Here is a 20,000-nt window from a genome sequence, read left to right as displayed (position 1 = left end):
TTCACTTCCACTTCACTGAGTCGAACAGCAACAGTCAAAACAGTCAGCTCACACAATGCACACCTGTCAAACACTGGCCAAACAGCAGGGGAAGACACCCTTCCCTCAATGTCCGGAGGAAAAAGACATACAATGTCCTCCTGTCCTACTATCAGACTGTCATCCTGTCATCATGACGGTTAAGAAGCTCTCCGCACAAGAATAACCATCCAACATCCTCTGTGACACATGGTGCGGTAAGGTGTCATTGTGTTTGTGTCAACAAATTCCCATCCCCCATTATAACAATAGCTAAGTGGCTAATAGTAATGGCTAAGTGGTTCCCTCCCCACACAACAGAGACACCCATCCACTATCCTGTGTGACCGCATAGGTGACAGCAGCTGGTGAAAGGGGGAACAAGTCGGCGACCACATGTTCCGACTTTTATTCAGAAAAATGGAACTCACCGAATCCATCGCGTTGCAATATGTTGGCTCAACTAGCGAGCGTGTCTTTGATTTTCAACAACGTTTCACTAAAACGACGTGTTTTGAATCGATGTTCTTTCAAAGGTGATTCGAATCAAATGAAGTCACCACCCACAAATAACCTTACATTTTCCGGTCCAATTATTATAATTTTTTTTAAATGTAGCCTACAGAATAAAAGTCTGAACATTCGGTCGGTTGCCTTTTCGCTGCTGTCAGCTAGCTGTGGGTGCTGCTGTGTATCGACACATCCCGGCAGACAACGTGATCCACAGTGACAATATCATCCGGTTGTGATTTGCAGACGGTCCCGGAGGAGAGACCCGGCGGAGGGATCTAACCCAGGTAATGAGGTTTACAGCCCAGTCAGGTGGAACCCTGAGAGGAGGGGGATCATCGAATCCCATTTGTCCCCAAAGTTCTATTCCTGCAAATCACTCCAATCCCTCCATACATTTCCCTGGAGAGGGGCGGCTGGGGGAAGGGGGCAGATAGATTGAGAGCCGCCATCTCTCCTGAGTCAGCTAGAGTGCTAGACAAATCCTAGTTGAGATGGAGGAGTAGTGAGAGGAGTTTAACACTCCACACAGAATGACCAGAGTTTAGAATTACCCCATGCAGTGTGGATGTGGACTAATCACTGACAGCACCATTAGTAGGCTAATGAATGAATGAATGAATGGTCTTTATTGTCATTGCTATAGTACAGGTACCAAACAACGACATTTGGGAGGGGTGGCTCCCCTGGTGCTAGGAAAGAAAAAAAAAAAAAAAAAAAAAAAGAAGGGAAAGGAGCTGGTTTACATAAATAAAGGCTATGTACACTATCCACTATACTATACTGTACAAATAAAACACTGTGCTGTACTCTATGCTATGCTATACCTATTCTAACATTTCCTATTCTCTGCAACCTTATGTACCCTAGGGTTGTCATATTGCACATAGTGTTATTGCACATTCATTTAAAGTGTCGCAGTTTGCAGGCGTGAAATGTACACATTTGTGCCTCAGCACTACACCTGATTTTCAATCCAGCAGCTAATACTATTAGAATGATATGAAAGGTTCAATACTGTTAGAATGACTATGAAAGGTTTTCTTTTTTAAAGAAGTATGTGTGTTCTCTATTGAGTTTCATTTAATGTCTATGACAATAAAAGTGTTGCAACCCTTTTGTCCTGCCTTCCTGCATATACAGTATATTATTATACAAGGTACAGTATACACAGACACCGCAAACACCACCACTTTTGGATTCCCCTTGATAAGGAGACAACTTAAGAAAGTGGAATAATGGCATAGAGAGAGTGTGAGTGAGAGAGGGGGGGGAGAGAGAGGGGGGGGGGGGGAGAGAGAGAGAGAGAGAGAGGGGGGAGGGAGAGAGAAATCTCCAGTAAACAGACTCCTTAACGGTTTCTGTGCTGCTGATGTTGTAAGAACAAAAGCGTGGTAAATGGACCGTGGAAGCCATTTTCAATTATGTATTAAGTTTGAGCAACAAAAAAAAAGAATGGAGGTTGTTAACAGTAAGCAACAAGCAGCTTGTGATTGCTTCTAGGAGCCTACTGCCAGACGATAGAGATTGAGCTGTTTGGACTGGAAAGAAATAGCAGAAAACGCTGGGCTTTCTTCAGCTTTTTTTGTTTAGACTATGCTAATGAACTGGTTGCAGGGAGAAAAAAAAGAAAAAGAAGATGGCTGTGAGGGCATGCAGACTGACAAGAATGGGCGAAGGGACGTTTTTCACTGTCGCACCACTGCGTGGTGTGTACATGACAGCGCGCTGATGCTATCTCTGACCCTGCTGTGCTGCATCACTAATCTGTGTGTGTCCCACCATAAATCTTTAAAAAAACACAAAAAAACGATTGACTCTCGCCGGGGAAGAAGTCAGCACACACTAGCTAGCATCAACGCCGCTCAGGAACACCCACGTTATTAAAACACTGATTTGATCTGATCTCTCCGCGTATGACATTATAAGATCTGTGGCTCGGCGTATGACATGATGATTTATTTCAGCATATGACATTATGAGGTTGGAGCTGTCTCAGCATGTGACATTATTGTTGTGTCTCACCAACCAACTATAGAATATTCTCTCCACTCCCCCCCCTCTCAGTGTTCCCTGCTAGGCTCCAACAGTAAGCCGCCCATCCCCTATCCTCCCTTCACTCTGTATGCTCTAATAAGCCGCTGATCCCCCCCCCCCCCTACACTACAGAGCCCAAGAAAAGCCCGCTACTTTCCCAGGAGTAAGGAAGAGGCCACTTCAGCTCCGCTTTCAAACGGAAAACTAGTATTCTCCTGTCTGTCTGTCCGACTGTCTGTCCATCTCTGTCTGTCTCTCTCTCTCTCTCTCTCCTTCCCACTCTGCTCAAATCTCTCTTTATATTGCTGAAGAGTTTAGGATGGCTCATTGACACAGTAAGAAGCTCGTACTGAAGCTCGGCATCCAGTAATAATCTCAAAATCTGTTCATAATCACCACATAAAACATTACCACAAAGCCCTTGCCGCCCCTTCTTTATTCATATTCTTGATCTATATCTTTTTATTCATCCATAAGTCATTTCATGTCTTATTATCTTGTTAAATGTTTATCTATTTATTTTCTTTAAATATGTATCTATTCCTGTCATTGTTTCAATTAAAAATCCTACTCACCACAAAGCCATCAACAAACTGGCCCCCTCCTACCTTGCCGACCTTGTCCCCCTCCACACCCCCTCCCGTTGCCTCAGGTCTGACGACCAAACCACCCTCAAGACCACCAGGACCAAGCTTCGGACCTGGGGTGATAGGGCCTTTTCAGCCGCAGCCCCTTCCCTCTGGAACGCCCTCCCCAACCACATCAGACAGGCCAACAACCTCCTAACATTTAAACAGGCCCTCAAAACCCACCTCTTCAAGCTTGCCTTCACCAGTTAACCCTCTCCCCCTCCCCTTCCCATGTGTACCCAGCACTACCTTAACCTTTTTTTCTCTCTATAAAGAAAACTCGCCAACTCTTCTCCTTGTGAGGTTTCCTGATACGGCATGAGCTGCCCAGCCAGTATCCTCTCTCTTTGTAAAGGTGAGTACATTCATAACGACATGTTGAATTAAAGCCATACGGTATGGCACTGTTCTGTGAACCATCAGAACATTGTGCCTGTGGTACATCACAGCAATTCTCTCTAGGCTGCAGAGTAGTCGTTAGCACTACTGGAATTCCAACCGATCCGGGATCAATAGCATTGATCTCCCCAACACACAATGTGTTATATGTCAGAGACAAGTCATGTAACGCATCTCAACTTCCATCCACATGTGTAAACTAAGCCAATCAGGGTGCAGCACACCCACCCCGTTTCCACTCAGCATTACCTGGTGACACGAAACAGGACAACAACCATGGGAGACGCATGTAGAGAGATGAGGCTAGTACAGTATGTAGAGATGAGGCTAGTACAGTATGTAGAGAGGTGAGGCTAGTACAGTATGTTAGAGAGATCTGACGTGGAGGTGGAGCCAGGCAGTATACTGTGGATAGCCAGAGCACCTCAAACGTCAGTCAGTTCAGTTTGCAATATCATCAGGGGTTCACCGTCACTAATATAAATGTTCCTTTTTAATGTTTTTATTTTATTTTATTTGTTTTATTTGTAAGGATTCCTTATTAATATAGACTTTTATTACAGCAATACAAGTGCAGTGTACCATGTGTTATTAAATTGGATTGGGTTCGGACTGGGAGAGAGAGGGGGAGGATTTAATAAGATGAAACGCATGACTGCTTCCGTCACAAACTCGTGTGGCATATTAGTCAACGCATAATGAACCTTAACATACTGCTTTTGGGGTGATACGATTATATATAGTTGGCTAATTAGGTCTGGGAGAGGGCAGATAGAGAGCTGGAGGGACCATGGCCCAAAACAGTCTACTGATTCTACTGTGTGTGTGTGCGTGTGTGTGTGTGTGTGTGAGTGTGTGTGTGTGTGTGTGTGTGTGTGTGTGTGTGTGTGTGTGTGTGTGTGTGTGTGTGTGTGTGTTGTACCCTGCCCTTCAGGGGCGTAGCCAGTTCATTTTCAGGAGGGTACACAGGGGGAGACAACAGTTCAATAGGGCCGCCACCCACCTCACTCTTCAACATCTAGACTACTGAGTGGAAACAATGACTTTTCTTACATAACAGTTAGGCTACACAGTGTATTTATGTCTTCATAGTGTTTTTGTTGGCTACATGAACTCTTTCACCTTGTAACCCTTGTTTATGATGTTCTCATCAACATACAGTATGCCATGTGCAATTAGTAAGCTCCCCAACAGTAGCCTAAGTCGTGGGTGCAATGTATTGTGCAAGAATAACACTATTTACAGCACTATCAATTTCAGATTCAGTTCAGATTCAATTTAATTGTCATTGGCATAGTACAAGTACAGTGACAACGAAATGCATTTGGTATCCAGCCAGTGCATAGTTTATAAATATTGCAATATATATTACTATTATTTTGTAATAATGATAATCAATTTGTGTGTGGGAAGAGGAGAATCTAGCAGACACATCATATAATATGTGTTCATATCCTGGGAGAGCTCTGAATCAAAACCTACGCAAAACAGCTGCTAGCATACTAGTGCTGAAAACAACTTGGCTATGAACATCTAACTGCATGTTAATAAAACATCAACATGCTAAAAACACACAACTACACATAATTAGATGATCACACAGTCTTTGCTTTTGAACACGTCCTAAAACAAAAGTTTGTCTACAAGCCAATGTAATCAAAGCCATGTAATAACTTACCCAGTAGCCTATGGCAGACGATAGTTAATCCAATTAGCAAATTAAATTAAGTATTTAGTGATCCTAAAACTATTGTTGTTTTTAATAAATCGAGTGGGCATTCAACACTTAAACTTTCCTAACATGAAAAGAAACGGAAAACACTGTCTTCTTCAACAACATCTGCAGTAGCTGCATATACTAACTTGGCTTATTGCTAATCGGTTGCACTAATTACAATGTTATTCGCAATGTTCCATGTAAATCCTGGTACTGTTTAATACGTGTTCCTTTTACTCTGCACTTGTTATTTATATGCCCTGTATTTGTTATATATATATGCCCTGTATCTCTTAGATTTAGAGGTAGTTCATTGTTGTAATGTATGTCGTACATGCTTTTACATGCTTTTTCTGAAAATAATATTGTATATAATGTCTAATAGGCCTAGTTAGTTAATGAGAGCCTATTGCTATACTGCTCTGATAAATTTGCTTGTATACATAACGGCTTATGACATCTGGCCACAGGGACAACAGTTGAAAAGTAGCCATTTGGCTAACACTGACTCATTTACCAACTGGTTTATTAAGGTGTACTGTCCCTGGTCAACAAATAAATAAATAAATAACTTGAATTTGCGCGTCAAAGCACACAATGATTGACATCACTAAGAGCTAATGAAATTGGGGAGGCACACGGGATGGCCATTCCGATCGCAATCCGATCGCTTCTCGAAACTTTCACTACGTCTTTACTGATTGACAGCACTCAACACCCAATGGGCGTTGGGGGGGCACACAGGGGAGCCGATCAGATGACAAGGGGGGCGGGTGCCACCCTGCGTAGCTCCGCCCCTGCTGTCCTTACCCCTGCCCTTCCATATCTCCGTGAACTTCCCTGGTTTGTTGTGTGTTTGTTGGTTTGTTTACCTCACACACAGCAGGGGGTACTGAGGTATACAGCAGGGGGTACTAAGGTACACATCAGGGGGTACTGGGGTACACATCAGGGGGTACTGAGGTACACAGCAGGGGGTACTGAGCTGCTCTGGTGGAAGACAGTGTGGCTCCAGGGCCAGGACTCTCCCCTCTGCTATGCTCTTTTATTAGCTGCTTATACAGTACACTCGGCTGACTTCAGGGACCCCCCAGGGAGTCACTGGGGCACAGAGGGAGGGTGTTTGTGTTTGTGTGTGTGTGTGTGGGGGGACGGGGGGTACTGGCAAAACACTGCTGTTGTTTATTGACACTTCACGCCATATTACCTCACCTTCCTACCATCCCCACAGTCATCCTCACCGCCTCCACGTCAACACTACCTCAACCCTAAAAAGAAAGAAACTGCATTCCAAAGAGAGGGCATGGGGGGGGGGGGGGGGGGGGGGAACGGTAGGCTGCGTTTGAATACTTTGAAGCACCGTCATGAATCACAACAGTCCCCCAGGAGTCTCTAGCTGTAGTATCTGGTACGCCAGCCCCTCGGGCAGTAAGGTGTGTCACTGGCCCTACAGCGTGGATGTTGTTTGTTGTGCGCTTGTTCAGGGCAGTGACACATAGACAACCCTTCTCATATGCAGCCGTTTGAAAATGCACTATGCGGGGGAAGTGAAAATGAAGAGAGGTAGAGCCTGAGGGGGGGATAGAGGGACCGAGGGAGGAGGAGGAGGAGGGAGGAGAGACAGAACCGATTTTCAAATGAGCGACGGGGAGAGAGGGGGGAAGGGGTTCTCTTCAGTTGGTGAAGAAAAGATGACAGGATAAAATGATTGATATGTGTTGCTCGGAACTTGTTCCCATCTCAAGACTATGTGCTCCACTCCTCGTGTATTTTTCTTTCCCCTCAGATATAAATCTAAACTGTCAAGTGTCCTTAATAAAAAAACACGGCGCTATTCAAAGCTCAGACGAGCTAAAAAGAAATGTGTAGGCGAGTACACGAAAAAAAATCCCCCTCTCTTCAAAAGAGTCACAAATTGCACCTCAAAACAATGCCTGCTGTACGAGCGAGTAGCGATAAGGGTACCTATGAAGCCGCTGAATATGCTTTTGCTCATTTCTAAACAGATTTCGAACACTTTAAATTCTACGCATATCATGCTTTATCCTGCACTATTATGCTAATAAAACATTGCAGCAAGGTATCCGTTCGAAAGTAGCACCGCATCTGAACTTGAGAATAGCCCTGAGAATTTCAGAAATGTGGAATAAGGCGTAATTTCTTAAGTGCTCTCTTTTATAAAAGGGTTTATTGATTTCAACCAAACTGACCATGTTAGTAATTCAGTGAATGGCTTCTCTGTCTCTGAGGTGGCTCAATGAATGGCGTCTTTGGCCCATCGACAAAAAGGACTAACGAACAATGGCTCCACTACCAACCTCAGTTCTCCTCTCAGTAGAAGTGGTGATTACTGTATATCGAACTGTAGAGTGATTATGCTCCTATAATGAAGGGTATCATTTGCGGTCTGCTGAACTCATTACCAGAGAAGGGTGAACGTCTTTGAGCGCAGCCACATTCTATTTCTATTCAGAGAACACTCGTTGACCTAGCGGTGAACGCAACGCCGGCAGTTCCTTTTGTTTCGAGTGACGCCTCCATATCATTACCAACAGTTACATTCACTAAATACCTACAGTTAGTTAGTAAACTTGGGGGGGGGGGGGGGGGGGGGGGTAGTATTCTTATGTATTTATTTATTTATTTATTTTTGGAGTGGGCGTGTCGCTTTCAGTTTCCTGAGGGTTAGCTCAGGGCTCAATCAAGGACCCCAATTGAAATAAGCCAGTGGCTTTCTTGGGTTTTTATCCTGTTAGTTGACCTTGTATGTAATATGTACTTTCATGTACCTACTTCTGCAAATCTTCTAATAAAGTTTTCAATCAATCAAAGCTGACAACCCCACTGAGAGATGACAGGTAGATAATGACAGTTAACCAGCTATTGTTCCCACCCCTTACCTACCTGTGAAAAAAGGTACGGTACTCAATACTTTCAGGGCGGATTTCTCGGCTTGGTGATTTGGGGGGTATCAACATTCAAATATGCATGACTTCTTTGTTTCAGATTTAAATGTATGACACATCATTTGAAAGTTTACAATCTACCCTTTCATAATCGGGAAAAAACTGAACAATTATGTTGCTAGACAGACATGCAGACTTTTTCATCAATCCCTGTCACAAAGGGAAATGACTGTCTTGACCAAGAGTTCATAATAAACACTGTAATCAACTTCTGGTGAAAAGAATAAAGGTTTCCAAAATTTCAGTCACTTGAATGAATGAATGAATGAATGAATGAATGAATGGTCTTTATTGTCATTGCTATATTACAGGTACCAAACAACGAAATTTAGGAGGGGTGGCTCCCCTGGTGCTAGGAAAGAAAAAAAACAAAAACAAAACACAAGGGAAAGAGCTGGTTTACATAAATAAAGGCTATGTACACTATCCACTATACTATACTGTACAGATAGACGACTAGGGTTGTCATATTGCACATAGTGTTATTGCACATTCATTTCAAGTGTCGCAGTTTGCAGGCTAGAAATGTACATATTTGTGCCTCAGCACTACACCTGATTTTTTCAGACCAGCAGCTGCCATCAATCCGTCCAGACTGTCCAGGGCCCAGAACCTAGGTCTTTGCTGTGTTCAGGGCCTGGATGGCCCTGGGGTAGAAGCTGTGCTTCAGTCTGTTTGTCCTTGCGGCCATGGTCCTGTACCGCCTTTTCGAGGGCAGCCGGGTAAAGTGTTCGTACCCAGGGTGGGTTGGGTCTCTGGAGATCTTGGAGGCCTTCCTGAGACAGCGTGTGTTGTACAGCTCTTCCAGAGAGGGGAGGGGGGCGCCGGTGATCTTCGGGGCTGTTCTCACGACTCTCTGTAGTGCATTTCTCTCTGCGGTTGTGCAGCTGGAGAACCAGTTGCAGATGCCGTAGGTGAGGATGCTCTTGAAATGCTTGTGTTGCCTATACGCAAGTGGGCATTACGTACAGTACTGTCATCACACATGAATGCATTGCACAGGCTGTTCTATTATGGAAAATAATAATTTGTGGAGTGAATACAAACTCGGAGTGAAAACTTACATTCAGAGTCTGGATCTCTGTTTTCTGCAAGAGCGAGAGAGACATACAGTACAGTATGTTGAAAGTGTGTGGTTTGCCCCTCCTGTTGTGCCCTATTATGTTGCATGTAGGCAACATTCCACTACTATTGATAGGAGTAGTTGGAATGTACCTCAATAGAATCCAACACATTTTAAACACAACTGATTAAAAACAAAAATCTATATATACTGGACCATTAAGGCTGCTGTGGGGTGAAACAGTTATAGCTATTTGAGTTCTACAGTAACCCTTGTCCTCGAATACATACCGTAAGCTCCCGTGTGTGTGTTCACGTATTTGCATGTTAATAAGCCTGGATTTCCAGGAGCAGTGCCTTACACTATCTGTACACGGAGGGTATTTTATAATGTAAGAGAATACAGATATTGAGAGCTAAGCCCTGATAGCTAAGCCCTGATAGCCCTTGTTAGAATTTTCTGAGGTATCTTTGAGGGAGTTTCTGCAGTGACATTTTTGTCAGAACTTGGGCCAAAATTAATCTCTGGGGAAGTTTGGAAAATGGTATCTATAATTCAAGAGCGTGGGGATATTTCATCAATGTAACAATGTATTTTTCCCTATGTATGTTTTGTAGCAAATCATGTGTTGACTCGAATTCATTCCATTGCAAAGTTTCCCTTTTATAAACGTGTATACTAATTGATAAATTGATACTACCGTAGTACATTCATATCGATACATTGAGTGTGTGAAATGTGTGTGATCATCACACACATTTCACACACTCAATGTATCGATATGAATGTGATGTTGAACCACAACATAGGATCAGATATTATAAAGGTGTCTCTACTGTGGTGTGAGCACTTAGCAATGTTAAGTGATTTGTTTATCAATTTGCTGTAATGCACACTCAACTTTCACAATTACATAAAGAGTCAGCACATGTCACAGTGCTCTTTGGGAGCCACTTTGCGTTGAAAGACACTGATTAAACTCAATAGCATTCCCAACCTCTAAACAGGGACAACAGCAGGTCCCTCTTTAAGAGCAGAAATGACTCAGTATCATTTTAATTTGAACAGTCGCTGTTCAAATGGATAACAGTGTAAGGTCACACAAAGAGCTTGGTGAATAGGAAACGTTTTAGGAGGGTGTAACAAAATAATATGAGCAGCATACTAATATGCACCTACTGTATACTGTAGGTAGAAGATCATAGTGTGTAGAGAAAAAAAACCTTGTACCTTGACAGTATCTTGACATTCCACTTAACACAGTAAGGGCAGGGTTCTAGTGATGATTTGAGATAATTTTTTAGTATGACATTTCCAATTTTACATCCCATGTGTGAATCAACACCTCAAGCAACCTCCCGTGCACTGAAGCCACACTCTCTTTCCCCTGAGTGTCTGTTGGCATTTTAACAGTTTTAATTGTTTTCTCTCTCTCTCTCTCTCTTAGATATGTTAGACCCGTTTCTGTTTTCTCTTCCTCTCCAGGTAATTCCCAGGTGCTAAAGGATTAACGAGATGCACTTACTTACTTAGGCCCGCGTTCAAAGAATTTGCTCAGAGAGCGCCGGAGCACCCACGTGACTGCCTCTTGTCCAATCAAATTACTCGGTCCCTTTATGACGTTGAACCCAGTGTGCGCCCCTACTCCGGCGAATTTACGAACGCAGGCTTAGACAAAGGACCCGTTAATTGCTCGTTGCCCTGGCAACTGCCTGATTCTAACCCGCTGGCGAACCCACACTCCTGTTGGCATTGTGACATCATCCACTCTCGGATGATACCTGTCTCTCTCTCTACCTCCTTCCCCCTCCTCCTTCACTCCTTCATTTCTCCTCTGCAGTGCGGAGTTTGACAGGTGACTATTATCGCAGTTGTGGTCTGTTCACTCTCAGGACCTGACACCAGGGGCACAGAGTATCTGCCACTCAAGCCGCTGGCTAAATTTAGACGTGTGTTCTTTAACGCCATGTTCGTCAGCTACGTAGTTGGATCTTTAGCATAAGTTCAACCTGTCTTATTAGCGTTAGTTGCTACTTGCCCCCCCCTGCAGTGTCCAGATGTGGGGGTTAAAGTGTGGAATGACCTTGAAAGTAACAGCATGAAACCATAACCACAACGACAGCAATGGAGCTAACGATAGTACCGCGGCCCACTTCAGACTGGTAGCAACTTTATTAGGCATTGTAGCATAGCATACCAACTCATGCAGAAAACAGTTAACTCCTTACCATGTATGTATAATTAGCCTAAAACGCCTATCCAATGTACACCCAAAGTAAATTGGAAGCTGTTCTTGAACCATTTGGAGTAAATGCATGGGGTTGGTCTCCTTTTGAAGGCAACACTCTGAAGTTTGCACCCCAACAGTAAGAATGACTAAGTGGCACTGGCTTTGAGAAATCCAAGTTTGAACACACTGAAGTAAATGGTTTTTTTGCAATGTAAACAAGCCGTTGTTGTCGGACTGTTATCTATCGGTGGTCAATTATATGGCTTCATTGGTGAGTGTTTTTGTTGGTGGTCTGACAGCGACGTCGATTGTGCCTGCTGTTATGATTGTATCTTGAGATGGATTATTTGGCTCGTAACGCAAGAATCATAGCTTTGAGAGGATGAAACGCATGACTACCTACGTAACCAGAGGAACATAGGAAGCGTGTACATGACTACCTACGTAACCATAGGAACATAGGAAGCATGTACATGACTACCTACGTAACCATAGGAACATAGGAAGCGTGTACATGACTACCTACGTAACCATAGGAACATAGGAAGCATGTACATGACTACCTACGTAACCATAGGAACATAGGAAGCGTGTACATGACTACCTACGTAACCATAGGAACATAGGAAGCGTGTACATGACTACCTACGTAACCATAGGAACATAGGAAGCGTGTACATGACTACCTACGTAACCATAGGAACATAGGAAGCATGTACAGGGCAAAACAATTAGCATATGGCGCTAGTCCCGCGAGAGTTATAAAAAATAAGCCTGGGTTTTCCTTCAGCAAAGTTTATGGAATACCCCCATGGGGATGAATTAGATGCCCGTGCTGCTGTGCTAGCCAACAGACTGGACGGTGCCATCGGTACAACATCAGCTAATCTGATGGAGACACATACTACAGTAAGACCCTTTAATGGGACTCCAACACAAAAGAAAATCAACTAGACAGTGCTGAGTCCTGCTAGCAGCACACAAGCAGTGACAATGACTCTATTTACTTTCATACAATCACTCTTCGCACAGAAAAAAAAAACATGAAAAAACTATAATTGCATTGAAATCCAGGCCAACCGCCTGGAGAGATACATAAATCGCATTTAATGAAATGCACTTTTTAGCACAGTTCATGGAGAATGACTGTCGATAAAAGCTGAGGGAGAGATTAAGAGAGAGAGAGAGAGAGAGAGAGAGAGAGAGAGAGAGAGAGAGAGAGAGAGAGAGAGAGAGAGAGAGAGAGAGAGAGAGAGAGAGAAAGAGTGTTTGTGGAAGGGTATCTGACATTGTTTTTTCTGTGGATTGTTTTAATTGTATTGAATGCCTGGCAAATTGCCAGAAAAAATCATTGTACATAAATTGCTTTAGTTAATATGTTAATGTGTGTGCCAGGAGGGCGTGGGTGGGGGGGGTGTATGGGGTGACTCTGGGGTTGAGCTAAGGAGAAACAAGCAGCAAGAATACCCTCTGGCCCAGCCGGAACTTGGGATAAATGGGATTTTACAGCGATAGCAGGCCAAGCCAAAAAAAACAACTTTGAAACTCTCACTGCTCTTGCTTTCATGTCTTTAACCTACAGAGGACTGAAGACATGTTCATGTCTCAAAGGGGGTATTGATTAAACAGTTCGCTATGACCTGCGAGCAGTAACATCAATGTGTAAACTCTGTCTTCAAATATGGAACCCAGCTTGTGAGAGTATATGGGGGGGATTATATGGATATATATATATGGATTGAGGAACGTAGTACTAAATGAGCCCAACTCTGCTGAAATAAATGGATTGGCAGAGGGAAGCTGGACAGGAACCTATAACCAGGTGTTGAATCAACGTGTTTTCTTTTAATGAGCAGTGCTTGTTGCTAAGGTGTTGACCTCTTGATCCTAGTATCCAGGGTGTCTAATTGCTCAGTGGGGGTGGCAAAAAAGATGTAACAATGTAGCTTCCCCTGATAACCTGTACACCTCTGCTGGAAACCTAAAAAGGTGCATTTTTATAACCATAAAACCATAACCCAACAGCCATTTTGTAGAAAATGATGGAACATAATATATGTAAGAAAAGGACAAATAGTTTAGAAAAATAAGAACAGTGCACTGTTGTATGAACAGTATAATCATTTGGGGACAGACAGTACAGTAGGACATTACCGTAGGACATTATTGTAATGTCAGAAAACAAGAGAACCCCTAGCAAGTTATTTACATAGCCAGCTACACCATGCAGGTTAGAGGTTAATTCCCAAACCGACACTCCACAGCGTGTGTTTGAAATGATAAACACTTGTTCACCTGTGATAGATAATCAATGCATTGGATACAAAACTAAATGATAGTTTGTGCCTGAATGACAATTCAAATAGAACAAACTATCATTTAGTTTACAACGACTGGTGGATTGATGATTCACTTGCTTAGTCAAATGTATTGATTGTAAGTCGCTTTGGAATAAGGCGTCTGCTAAATGCCAAAAATGTAAATGTAAACAACAGTACACTGTTCTTATTTTTCTAAACTATGTATCCTTTTTTTCGCTTTGGTTTGGGAATTAACCTCTAACCTGCATGGTGTAGCTAGCCATGTAAGAAGCATAGGAATCCTACATCAAAAGTACCCCTGAGTGTAAGTTTGTATCAATTGTTAATTAACAGTTAAGATATTCATGAACATACTATACAAATGCAGAGATACAGTAGAACTGAAATAACGAGGATGTCTTCCTGTCACTAGCAACTCAGCTGGTCTTTTCTCTTCTCTAGATCAATATTACTGCTAACATTTGCAGGTGAATTTTAAATGATTGACTTTAGGCCGTAAGTGTAAACATATTCAGGAAAATAAGGAATTCAAACAGTATTTCATCAGTGGACATATTGGAAAGCCTTTAGCTAAATGGCAACCTTTTCATCTGGAGGGCCTTCACTCAGAAGAGTCGATGTAACACTACAGATTCTGAGTTTTTTTCTCTCTCTCTCTCTCTCTCTCTCTCTCTCTCTCTCTCTCTCTCTCTCTCTCTCTCTCTCTCTCTCTCTCTCTCTCTCTCTCTTAATTTTAATTAATTAATTAATTAATTTTGCCATTTAGCAGACGCCTTTATCCAAAGCGACTTACAATTACGAATTACGAATTACAGGGACATTCCCCCTGGAGTAACTGAGGGCTAAGTGCCTTACTCAAGGGCACACTAGTAGTGGTGTGGTTTCAGGCGGGATTTGAACTCACAACCTTCCGATCACAAGTCCAACTCACTATCCACTAGACCACCACTACCCTCTCTCTCTCTCTCTCTCTCTCTCTCTCTCTCTCTCTCTCTCTCTCTCTCTCTCTCTCTCTCTCTCTCTCTCTCTCTCTCTCTCTCTCTCTCTCTCTCTCTCTCTCTCTCTCTCTACCTCCTTTTCTCTCTCTCTCTCTCTTTCTCTCTCTCGCACGCACGTGCACGCACATGCACATGCACACACACACACGCACACACACATGCACACGCACACGCACACGCGCACACACACACACACACACACACACACGCACACACACCTCTTTAGATGACACTCTGAAGTGTCGACCCCCCATAGGGAAACACACCTCAATTCACAGTAAATCACACAGACACACACATAAATTGCTCAGTCATCCAACATCTGTTGAGGCTTTAACGAGACATGTCCTCAGAAGGCTGCCTTCCTCTCTTACTCACACTGTCTTTGTTTACACCACACACACACACACACACACACACGCACACGCACATGCACACACGCACACACACACGCACACACACACACACACACACACGCACACACACACGCACACACACACGCACACACGCACACACACACACACACACACACACACACACACACACACACACACGCACACGCACACGCACACACACCTCTTTAGATGACACTCTGAAGTGTCGACCCCCATAGGGAAACACACCTCAATTCACAGTAAATACCCAGGGGCCAGTTTATGACACACTCCCCCTGTTTGTGTTGTTGGAACAAACCGCCAGCCCCATAGACTGAGAGGTACGCCATGATGCTGCAGAGCTCTATATGGAGCAGGCAGAGGAACAGGGCGATCCTAAGTGCTAAACGTATCTGGGCGGCAGAGCCTCATATACACCACTAGTGTCTGTTGCCACGCCACGGAGGAGCGGGCTGGAGGAGAGCGGAGAGAGAGAGACGGTTGCCGTCACACAGAGAGAGAGAGAGTCACACCCGCTGGGAAATTCATCGTAGCCTTTTCTGCTTCTGTTTGAGGAATCAACCGCAACAACAGCAACACACCCAGTGAGGAAGAGGGAGAGAGAGAGAGGGAGGGGGGGGGGAGGGTGCAGCAGGATCTCACACTGGGTCATCTCAGCGTGTTAGCGCCGGACGCTAACGCCGCAGGGAACCCTCCTGCTGTTCCTCCCCCCGAGGAGAGGTGAAGATGTGAGGGACCTGACGGATGTTTTGGGGCGTAAAAAACCTCCTTTTGATGGTAGCCTAGGCAACCTCAGCGGTCTGTTACAGGACAGTGTCCATGTTGGACTGTGGAGGGAGACAGAGGACAGTGTCCATGTTGGACTGTGGAGACAGAGGACAGTGTCCATGTTGGACTGTGGAGACAGAGGACAGTGTCCATGTTGGACTGTGGAAGGAGACAGAGGACAGTGTCCATGTTGGACTGTGGAGACAGAGGACAGTGTCCATGTTGGACTGTGGAGACAGAGGACAGTGTCCATGTTGGACTGTGGAAGGAGACAGAGGACAGTGTCCATGTTGGACTGTGGAGGGAGACAGAGGACAGTGTCCATGTTGGACTGTGGAGACAGAGGACAGTGTCCATGTTGGACTGTGGAGACAGAGGACAGTGTCCATGTTGGACTGTGGAAGGAGACAGAGGACAGTGTCCATGTTGGACGGTGGAGGGAGACAGAGGACAGTGTCCATGTTGGACTGTGGAAGGAGACAGAGGACAGTGTCCATGTTGGACTGTGGAGGGAGACAGAGGACAGTGGCATTTCAAGGCTCCATGAGCCGGTTAAAAAGAAAATGAGGGAGGTGATGAGTGTGAATATTGTAATGTTAAGGGTTTGAACAAGAGGAGAGAGAGAGAGAGAAAGAGAGAGAGAGAGGGAGAAAGAGAAAGAGGGAGAGAGAGAGAGGCGTGGTGTAGGCAGAATCCGCAATTATATTTGGCAGGCACTTCGACGATATTTTCTTGATAGCAAAATATATTGAATATTGATAATCTGACTCCAATGCAATTATCACTATGTGCAAAGAATTGTTGAATCTGTGCTTAGTTAGTGAAGAAAAGTCAAATTGAATGAATCAGATGAGGCTTTGATAATCATGTATCCGTATACATCTATTACAAGTCCCTGACCTCTGCTTTTACTCCTAAAAACCACAGCATTGAAACGAGGAACTCTTGACAAGGAGACAACTAACCACCATTAATCATATTGAATCTGAACTGATGACATCACAGTTTTGACACCTCAAGACATTCCACAGAACTCACAGCCATTTCTCTTGGTACATTTAAGACAATGGAAACTAGGGATACTCCGATAGCACGGAGACCAAGTACAAGTACAAATATTTATATTTGGGTACTTAGAGTATCGATGAGTACTTAATAGTACAATTACAGTTCAGACTTTGAAAACATGTTTTATTATTCATCAGCTGTTCCTCACTTTCTGACTGTAAAACATTAAATATGTGACAGGTCTGTTTTTGCAGATTATACAAGGGCATAGTGTAGGCTTTAAAATGAGGTGTCATACATTGAAGTCTGAAAAGAATTGAAGAAGATGTGCTTATTTGAATGTCGGTACCCTTCAAACCAAATACAGAGAAAATTGCTCTGAATCAAAACAGACACATAAATGTACCATCGCGTTGGTAGCTAGCTAGCTAGTAGATAACAATAACATTGCTATGAACATTTAACTGCATGTTTAGCACATCACAACATGCTGATAGAACATGAACATGCTAAAACACATAACTACACATAACTAGATGATCACACGGTCCTTGCTTTTGAACACGTCCTAAAACGTACGTTCGTTTACAAGCCATGGATCGCTAACCTGAGTACAAAGCAGGAAGGCAGACGATACAGTGAATCAAAAACAAGCTGAATACGCGGCCAAATTCTAAGTACTGTATGTAGTGATCCTAAAACGGTTGTTTGTTATATTGGAGTGGGCTCTTCAACACTTTAAACTTTCGTAATATGAAAAAAAACTGCTGACATAATCTCCTCCTCTCCCTACCTCTGCTAGGAGAGGTTAGGTTAGGTTGCCATGAAGTGGTATCGGGAGCGGTTGTATCGGAGTAGTTCTACGAGTGAATGAATGAATGAATGAATGAATGGTCTTTATTGTCATTGCTATAGTACAGGTACCATACAACGAAATTTGGGAGGGGGGGCTCCCCTGGTGCTAGGAAAAAAAAACTAAAAACAAGAAGGGAAAAGAGCTGGTTTACATAAATAAAGGCTTTGTACACTATCCACTATACTATACTATACAAATAAAACACTGTGCTGTACTCTATGCTATGCTATACCTATTTTAACATTTCCTATTCTCTGAACCTTATGTACCCTAGGGTTGTCATATTGCACATAGTGTTATTGCACATTCATTTAAAGTGTCGCAGTTTGTAGGTTTGAAATGTACACAGTTGTGTTTCAGTTATACACTTGATTTCAATCTAGTAGCTGCCATCAATTTGTCTAGATTGTCCAGGGCCTAGAACCTAGGTCTTTGCTGTGTTCAGGGCCTGAATGGCCCTGGGGTAGAAGCTGAGCTTCAGTCTGTTTGTCCTTGCGAACATGGTCCTGAACCGCCTGTTCGAGGGCAGCCGAGCAAAGTGTTCGTACCCAGGGTGGGATGGGTCTCTGGAGATCTTGGAGGCCTTCCTGAGGCAGCGTGTTGTACAGCTCTTCCAGAGAGGGGAGGGGGGCGAGTACGAGTACATGAGCACAGTATCGGGTACGAGTACTGGTATGGGTATTGGTGGATCACTAATGGAAACGGTTCCCTCTTCAGTGGTTCCCTGCTCCAACTTCCACCATGCACCTCTGCATCAATATTTCAGCACCGAGATTTCCCTGTGTTATGCGATGTCAGTTCTCTCTCTCTCTCTCTCTCTCTCTCTCTCTCTCTCTCTCTCTCTCTCTCTCTCTCTCTCTCTCTCTCTCTCTCTCTCTCTCTCTCTCTCTCTCTCTCTCTCTCTCTCTCTCTCTCTCTCTCTCTCTCTCTCTCTCTCTCTCTCTCTCTCTCTCTCTCTCTCTCTCTCTCTCTCTCTCTCTCTCTCTCTCTCTCTGCTACCATCTCTCTCTCCCTCACTCACATACCCTTATCATCAATATTTCAACAGCCAGATTCCCCATCTCTCTTTCTTCCACTCCTTCTCCTCCCTTTTTCTCCAGAACTACTCTTGCTGTCAGGATCCAGTGTACACTGAGCCAGAGGAGGAAATTATGACATAGAATTATTGAAATTATTCTTAGAATTACTGAAACGACTGGGATGTCGTTAAAGATGTTCCTTTGAACGCAGACGTAGGTTCTGTCCTTTCTGTGATCCCATGAGAACACATTTCAACCTTGCTATTGAACGATCTCCTCTGAGAGCATGGTAGTGTGTCAGATACATGGAAGGCCATTCCAATAGCATTACTGGAGCCAACTTATTAAAAATGATTAGAGCAAACACCATGAATGATAAGTATATCAACATAAACAATGTGTGTGTCGTTTGTTGTGTATGAGATGTACATTCCATATGCATTTCATGGATTTGTAAATTCAAGACCCCTCAGCTATGAAGTGTTCACACTGGTACCTCACAGTCTAGGTCTACAACACACTTCCACCTCCACCTGACATCTCCCTCCCTCTCCTCAATCCCACCTCCCATGTTTCAAATCTTTCTTTCTCTCTCTCTCTCTCTCGCAAAGCCCTTTCCCTCTCCCTCCCTCCATCCTCTGTCTTCTCCTGCCACCAGCTGTGCAGAGCAGGAGCCCGCTGTGCCAAGTGCCATTTCATTAGCCATTTCCTGGCAACCACAGTAATTGTGCGGACAATCCCCCCCCCCCCCCCCCCTCCCTTGTGCAGAGAACATATCTTTTAATTCTCTCTTTCTTCATCTTTCTCTCTCTCTCCCTCCCTCTCTCCCTCTCCCCCTCTCTCTCCCTCTCCCCCTCTCCCCCTCTCCCCCTCTCTCCCTCCCCCTCTCTCTCTATCTCTCTCCTCCAAATTAGGAAATAACAATGAATTCACCACCTGATCCCATTTGCTGGCCCACATACGCGTGGATTGTGAGCTGTGTTGAATGCTCGTAAAAAAAGAAAGAAAAGCGCGTGAGAGAGAATGAGAGAGGGTGTGGACGCAGAGAGAGAGAGAGAGAGAGGTG

The 20,000-nt window shown here is 43.9% G+C and overlaps 1 protein-coding gene across 1 annotated transcript in view; it reads right to left on the bottom strand.

Annotated features, from left to right (window-relative positions):
• The window catches only part of nrxn2b (neurexin 2b), a gene marked incomplete at both ends in the record, with an annotated part of 540,835 nt that overhangs the window by 326,497 nt on the left and 194,338 nt on the right, over positions 1-20,000 (bottom strand).

The sequence above is a fragment of the Nansenia antarctica genome (assembly GCF_963989245.1).
Source record: "Nansenia antarctica genome assembly, chromosome: 13".
NCBI lineage: Eukaryota > Metazoa > Chordata > Actinopteri > Argentiniformes > Microstomatidae > Nansenia > Nansenia antarctica.
Note: the sequence above shows the minus strand (reverse complement) of the source record. Positions and strands in the feature narration are given on the sequence as shown.